At 40.3% G+C, this 8,550-nt stretch overlaps 1 protein-coding gene across 2 annotated transcripts in view; it reads left to right on the top strand.

Moving 5' to 3' along the window:
- The first annotated feature begins 604 nt into the window (after positions 1-604).
- The window catches only part of LOC143034415 (lysocardiolipin acyltransferase 1-like), a 35,797-nt gene continuing 27,851 nt past the window's right edge, over positions 605-8,550 (top strand). Inside the window, exon 1 of one of the 2 annotated variants that reach the window (XM_076200430.1) lies at positions 605-661. The gene's annotated coding sequence lies outside the window, so the exon portion shown is untranslated. The remainder of the gene's footprint in view (positions 662-8,550) is intronic. The other variant, XM_076200431.1, reaches the window with a different exon arrangement.

Genomic DNA, 8,550 nt, shown 5'->3' with positions numbered 1-8,550 from the left:
GTTCTTGTTGTTGTTGTGGGTTGTTGTTTCCCATCGCCTGTTGCGAGAATTGTAATATTTTGTCTCTTGGTTGAGTTAGTTAATTAAAGGTATTTCTAGTTTAGTTAGTAGTTCTGGCTTGTGAAGGAAGCTGATGAAACATGGTAGACAGGAATGAGAGAAAGGACAAGAAAAAATAGCATGAAAGATAGAGAGAGAAAGAGAGAGGAAGGGAGAGAGTACATACACACACAGACAGACACACACACACACACACACACACACACACACAGTGGCACCCCCAAAGGACCAGTCAAAAATTAAAACTATTTTTCTTTAACTGAGGATAAATCTTAACCCAGTAAAAATAATGACTGGTTATTCCTAATAACATACTAAATCAACTAAATAATAGATATAGGCGGTTGGACTTCTTATTTCATATAAACATAATTTTGTCTTCTTGATTGTGGTGGAGAAGATGGGAAGGGAAGGGACAACCTGGAGGAAAAATAGTGATTCAGAAATGAGGGGAAGGGGGGAGGTGAGGGGAAGGAGGAAGGGGAAAGGAGGGAGGGAAGGTGAGGTTAAGTATGGCAGTGCGTGTGTTTGTGTGTCTGTCTCAGTTCACTCAGTGTTGTGCCAGCCGCCGAGTCGACATGACGTCAAGGCCCGCCCAGTAGTGAGCTCCGCCCCCACGCGTTCAAATTCAGATGAATTTTTGTTTACAAAATTCTTCCGTCAATTTCCAAAGTTTTTTTCCATAAGTTATGTAAAGAACTAAGTGACAGAAGTACAAGTGTTCATTCTATAATTTCTTTATATTATTGAGATGAACAATTAATTTTGTAATTATGAACTTTGTGAAACGACTTCATTGCATGAATATTTTTTGACGTTGCAAAATAAAAGTGGAAAAATGATTTACATTGTACATGGCTATGACACTTCTAAGCGCTTCCTAGCGTAGTGAGAGAGACAAGTGCACAAATGTGTTCAAAAGTACATCACTGCATAGAAAACTTTCAATTGTGAAAAAATATATTCTCCAGTGCTGTCGACATTATATTTGAATATTCGCAAATTTGACAGAAACATTCACAACCCAAAGGAAGCCTCGCCAAGCTATTTCTTATAGTGCAGGGACCCATAATTAATGAAATGAAGTACAATAATATATATATATATATATATATTATATATATTATACATATATATATATATATTATACATATATATATATTATACATATATATATATATACATACATATATATATATATATATATATATATATATATATATATATATATATATATATCACTGGTGAGAAATTTAGTAACATTTGTAAATCACAACTAACACCACAGTCGGACGAAAGAGTTGAGTAAGCGAACCTATCTATCTATCTATCTATCTATCTATCTATCTATATATATATATATATATATATATATATATATATAATTAAATGCACCCTGATAGTAATTATGATAATGATAATAACGAACAAAAGTGTTATAAGCGATCTCATTATATCTAATTAATATGTATTAATATCGTAACGACTCCATATGTACACACACACGTACGCACACACGTACATACGCACAAACACATACACATATACACACACACACACATAATACTATTACTAATTATGATAATAATAACAGAGGAGGGGTCAATCTAAAGTCAACATGGATCATTGAGAACGGAGAGACGGGGCCCTATCCTGTATGTAACAACTCGGTAAATACACGCACACACAGGTGACCTAAGCTGCGTCCGAATGAGGTGAATGGAATAATTTAGTTTGGCTGAGACGAAAATAATGACCTATTTTTTTAGATACTATTTTTATTTTAATTTCAATTTATTTTATTTTTTTATCTTTCATTTTGTTTTATTTACTTATCTATTTTTTTTCATTATATTATTTTGGTCTCCCGTAGATCACAATGCGACATCCCCCGACCCGGCCACTACAGTGAATAAATTATTCAATACACGGCCTTGCCCTCTGGGTTCGCTTCAGGGGCTATCACACTGGGCTATTTTTCCTCCAACCTCCGATTTATCGGCGTTACCGTCCACCTCCAGCACCTGTTCCGCCCGTAAAATCAGTCATTTTTTTTTTTTTTTTTTTTTTTTTTTTTTTTTTTTTTTTTTTTTTGGTCGATTCTTGCGCACGGACCCTTACTCAGAGGGGAATTCGGGCGTGTGTTCGAGTCCTGGCACAATTTGAGGCAAGTCAAGTGTGCAAGTCACTTGCCGTGTGTAAACATCTACTTGACAAAGAAACTTGGGCAGCAGGTTGCCCTATTCTTCTTCAAGCAAACATATACATACGGCAAGTAACTTGTAGCAAGTAACTTTCACGCTTGACTTGCCCCGTGTAAACGAGGCTTTAGGAAAGATGTCTGCTCCGAGCAATGGCCCCCAACCTCTGACCTGGGTTGACCTGAGGTAACCTAAGCTTCACCATCGCCGACCGTTGAGAGTTCGTTTGAGTGAAAACGACTTCGGTTACAACATTTGAATTTTCAAATCTCCAAATGTCAAATTATCTTTCTGTCATATATAACAAAAGTGAATTATATACTATGATATTGTAAACCTATACGAGTGTTAGACAAACTGTTGAAATGTTCTTAGAGAATTCTAGATTTCCGTAAACAAAGTCCGATTCTACTTATTCAAATGGAGGTTGGAGGTACGACGTTGGAGGAAAATATCTCAGTTTGGTAACCCCTTCGTGGGTACTAGCCCCCCCCCTACACAAAAAATAAAGAAATAAAACAGGAAGTTGCGCATGCGCACTCGTTAAGCTCGTGGGACCCTGCTATTGTGCTCTTCATCAGTTCCCAATTGTATCAGTCGAGATCCTGCGCTGGGAGAGTTCCTCTGGCCGGCGCCCCACGCGATTCCATTCAGCTGAGGAGACACCCAGTCGGATATGTTTCATCAGTAATAAGCTCGACCCTAAATGATGATAATAATAACTGCAATAACAATAATAATAACAATCAAATATCGCCAAGCGATTTTCATCAGCTCATAGAAAAATTTACTGTATATATATATATATATATATATATATATATATATATATATATATATATATATATATATATATATATATACACACATGTACATACATATATCAAAACTAAAACCACAGTCGGAGCAGAAGAAACAACTGGAATAAAAAAAGTAGTTGATGTTCATCAAAGGTTGAAAGGAGAACACAATCCAGGTATCTATTCGTTCCCATGTAAGGATTGATTAGTACGCATTGGCCAGACAGGGAGAACACAAACTCAAAAAAGTATAGAAGAGATCTGAAGAAAAACAGTTTTGCACACAGAGTGGTGGACACTTGGAACAAACTGGACGAAACAAAAGTGTGTGCTAAAACCACACACGGATTTTAATAGCAAACTAGACACTGCGAGATACAAAGGCGGGACACCACGAGCGTAAATACAAACGTTCGATCAGATACGGGCAAGAGTGTTCAGCAGCGTTTCAGTATGTGAGTCAGTTCAATCACTGTCTCGACTGGGACAAAGCTGCTCTCGTATATAAATCTGGCTGTGGGTTCAGGAGGAAAATGGTGGAATCCACATTAATAGAATATATTCCAAATAAGAACATTTCAAAGGAGCAGTGGTCTCTAGACATAAAATCAGGACTTTTGATCACCAACACACCATTCGAGTAAGGGTAGGCGTCCTTTAGTCCTTCCCTTGTCCCTCCTTTTGTAAGAGAGTGCTATGTAAGTATAGTACTCCACTCTCTTTCTGTACTGCTGAAGAGAACTGTAGCTTACAGTCGAAATACATAGACTCGCAATTTTTTTTGCTCCAACTGTGGTTTTAATTTTGATTTACAAATGTGCTGCTATATTTTTCATCAGTGATACGCACACACACACACACACACACACACTTAATATATATATATATATATATATATATATATATATATATATTGTGTAGCGGTAGAGATTACGTTTTCGCAGTCAGAATGTATGTATGGGACTGAATTGATAGAGAAAATAACATACATATACCAAAGGCCCTTTTCCCCCATACAAGGGAGGTAGCCAAAATGCAAAGGCATAAAAACCACTCCCACCCAATCCATCCCCATCACACTCCACCCCCCTCCACCCTCTTCCCTCCCTCTTATCTTGGCACCTCCTGGATGATGGGTCATCCCTGCATATTGTCCACTGCCTTGGGTCAGAAGCAGTGTCGCAAGACACAGCACATCCACAACAAGGCCGCTTCATTAAATCGACGACCCCCCTCTCCGTCCCCTCATGCAGAAAAGGAGAAGACGGGGAGAAATCCCTTCGGGCTGCGTCAATTTTTTCTCACACATACTCCCTCTCCCCCAAACCCCCCACCCATTCCACCTCATGCATCACAACATTTTCCATATACAACCATTCTCCGTTCACCCCTGTCTTCTGTCCTCTCCCATCCTTCCTCAACGGACATTCCCATCTTCCCCAAAGCCCCTTTTACCCCATCCATCCATCTCATCCTAGGTCGCCCCCTCATGTTCACTCCTTCCACCTCCGCCTTCCACACCTCTTTTACTAGTCTTTCTTCATTCATTCTTTCCATGTGTCCAAACCATCCCAATACTCTTTCATCAACCCTATCTCTCAGCTCCCTTTCCACACCAGTTCTCCTCCTCACCTCCTCATTTCTCACTCTATCCTGCCTAGTAACCCTTATCATACTTCTCAGACACCTCATCTCAAACACATTCAAACTCCTTCTCTCTTACTCTCTTATGTTCCATGTTTCTGCCCCACACAGGGCTGTCGGCACAATCACTTCTTCATATAATCTCCTCTTAGCATCCATTCCCAAATGTCTATTTCTCATTACACTTTTTAATCCACCAAGGTATTTAATTGCTTCTCTCAATCTACATTCTAAATCCACTTCCATTTCTCACTTTCCTGCCACGTTCGCACCCAAGTATCTAAAACTATCCACTTCCTCCAGTCTTTCACCCTTAAAGCTCACTTCCAGTCTGCTCCTACTTTCACCCCTTGTATATCTCATCACCTTACTTTTACTCACATTTATCTTCAACTTCCTTCTTTCACACACTTTCCCAAACTCTGTCACTAACTTTCTCAATCCCTCCTCTGATCCTGCTACAAGCGCAGTGTCGTCCACAAACAACAGCTGGCTTATCTCCCACTTTTCTCCATTTTCTTTAACCATCTCCAATCCCTGACCCACTACCCTTGCATTTACCTCTCGTACCACCCCATCCATGTATGAATTGAACAGCCAGGGTGACATAACACATCCCTGACGAAGTCCCACCTTTACCTCAAACCACTCACTCTCTCCATTTCTAATCCTGAGACATGCTCTACTACTCTCGTAAAAACTCTTGACAGCTCCTAAAAAATGTCCTCCTATCCCATATATCTGCAAAACCTCCCACAGTGCCTTCCTGTCTACCCTGTAGTAAGCCTTTTCCAAATCCATAAAAGCCCCAAAAAATATCCTTACCTTTTCCTATAGCTTTCTCACATATCTGTCTTACCACAAAAATCTGATCTACACAACCCCTACCTGTCCTAGACCCATACTGTTCCTCATCAATTACTCCCTCTGTTCCTCTCCTAATCCTCTCAATCAAGACCCTCCCATAAGCCTTCCCAACTACACTTAACAACCTAATCCCTCTGAAACTACTACACTCACACTTGTCCCCTTTTCCTTTGTAAAGTGGAACCATACAGGCATCTCCAGTCCTCCGGCACTCTACCCTCTCTTAAACAGACATTAAATAACCTCACCAGCCAGTCCACCATCACTGTACCTCCTTTTTTCAGACATTCTGCATAGCATCCATCCAGACCAGGTGCCTTACCTGCTCTCATCATCTTAACGACTGCCTTCACTTCATCCTCCCTTAATTCTCCTCCATTTTCCTCACTCATCACTCTCATTTTCTTAGCACTTCCCACTGCAACTACCTTTTCCTCCCTATCCTCCTTCACATTTAGCAACTCCTTAAAATACTCTGCCCATCTTCCTCTTACTGCCTTCTCTTCCATTATTATCTCTCCATCTGCATCTTTTACCTTTTCTTCTCTACCTGATTCGCCTCCTCTTCCTCTTTTAAATTCTTTCCAAAACATCATTTTATTACTTTCAAAATTTTCTGTCATACTCTTTCCCCATTTCACATCTGCTCTCCTGTATGCCTCCTTTATCTTATGCTTTACATCTCTTCTTTTTTCTTTGTACCTCTCATATGATTCCCTCGTCCTAGTTTGTAACCAATCTGTGAAAGCTCGCTTCTTCTCTTCTACAGCCTTCTTCGCTTCCTCATCCCACCATTCACTACCCTTCCTTCTATTTCCTCCCGCCGTCCTTGTTCCACACACCATCTTTGCACACCTTGTGACTCTCTCCTTGAACCATACCCTTTCCTCCTCCACTCCTAGTTCTACTCTATCCTTCACTCCCTCCCACTTCTCTCTCAGTTTCTTCTTATACTCCTTCTCCTTTTCTTTCTCAATAAAGCAGTTCACTCTAAGCAGCACCCTATCTTTTATCCTTTTCCTCTTTCTCCATCTATCCTCCGCTTTCAACTTACCTTCCACCAAAAAATTATCTGATATCCCCCACTCTCCCCTTAGAACATGTACATCCTTAACTCTTCCTATTATACTCCTATCTACCACTACCTAATCCATTAACGCTCTCTCTGCCACCCTTCCATCCACCACCCTCTCCCATGTGTGCTTATGCTTGACTTTCTTCCGAAACACTGTATTTGCTATAATCAACTCTCTAGACACATCTCCATCATCAACTCTCCACTACGATTCTTTCTTGGAACTCCACACTTCCCAACCACTCCGTCTATTGGTTCATTTCCTACCCTAGCATTAAGGTCTCCCAATACTACTACAGTGACGTTTCTCCCTAATCCCTCTATGCAGTCATTCAAATCTATCCAAAATATCCTCCTTATACACTCTTACAAAAACCCACATCTCTTTTCCCAGTTTCACCTTCATCCACATTAGCCTTGAAGAAACCTCCTTCCACTCCACTACACGTTTACCTATCTCTTCACTTACTAGTATAGCCACCCCTTCTCTCCCTCGTCCTCTCTTCACTCCTGAGAACCTCCCAACTACACTCCCAAACTCACAATCGCCCCTCCCTCTCAACTTAGTTTCACTCAAAGCCAACACATCCATCTTTCTTCTCACAAAAATACTGCCTATCTCTTCCCTTTTACTCTTATCTGTACCACATCCACGCAGATTAAAAGATAACACAATAACTAAATACAAAACTTTGGTTATAAAAAAAAGAAACGTAATTATCAAATTAATGTAGACGAGAAAGAAGTCAAAAATATAAGAAAATGGAAGTTGTAGAAAAAAAAGAAAACCGACCAAAATGGTTTTTATTACTTTTTTATGATTGTATGCGTCGTATGCAAATTGGAAAACTGTCTTACTACATTTATTTTTTGTTCCAAGTTAACCTAATTCACATTAACCTAACCTATTCTTAAACTAAAGTCCCTGTGTATGATACCGACTACAACAGATTTTGTTGTATTTTTCTTCTTTTTTTTGTGACACCCCTACGGACCAGAGGAACGCATATATATATATATATATATATATATATATATATATATATATATATATATATATATATATATATATATATTTCATTACTGGCGCGATAGTTCTCATGGATAGAAGCGCAAGTGATTGGCAAAGATACACATATACGTAACCTAACTTACACGAACGTAACCTAATGTAACCTATCCTACACGAAGAAGCGGGTGTACTGTTGGTTAGGTGCCAAAAGACGGGGAGTTTATGACGGCCGGGGGGGGGGGGGTGCTAGTACGGAGTGAAGGAGGGGGAGTGTCAAGGAGTGAGTACGGGAGGGGGGTGAAGGAGGGAGATGGGGAGATGGGGAGGGGAGGAGGGGAAGGGGGAAGGGGGAAGGGGAGGTGGGAGATGATGAGGAGGGGAAAAAGGGGGAGAGGAAGGAGGGGAGGGGAGGGGAGGGGGGGAGAGGGGGCCTAAGATTATGACAACAAATGTCTTAAAGAATCCATTCCAGTAGACTCTGGATGTATGCACGCACGTGCGCGCGCGCACACACAGGCTGACACCACGAGCCGTTACCGTCTTCCTTGATTTTTTTTTTTTTCCTCTCTCCTCCAAGGTCCCAGCATTACTCATACTCGTACATTGGGCTCTGCGAAAGGGTATTAGCTGTCGATCACTATGCCAGCACGTGATCCAAGACAATGGTGATAAGTGAAAGACACATACACACGGTCTATGCGGTCATTATCTTAGGAATTCTAATGATGTCCCTACGGACCTGTGTCACGCAGCGTTCTTTTATGGTTGAACATTACTATGTAAAAAAAAAAAAAAAAAAAAAAAAAAAAAAGTGCTGGTGGCGGCACACTAGCCATTTCTCGCTAGCATGCTACTTGCTTTTGCTACTTCGTTTGGGTAGAAACGACTTCG

Source organism: Oratosquilla oratoria, chromosome 17 (genome assembly GCF_046742065.1).
Source record: "Oratosquilla oratoria isolate Oo_2021 chromosome 17, ASM4674206v1, whole genome shotgun sequence".
Taxonomy (NCBI): domain Eukaryota; kingdom Metazoa; phylum Arthropoda; class Malacostraca; order Stomatopoda; family Squillidae; genus Oratosquilla; species Oratosquilla oratoria.
Note: the sequence above shows the minus strand (reverse complement) of the source record. Positions and strands in the feature narration are given on the sequence as shown.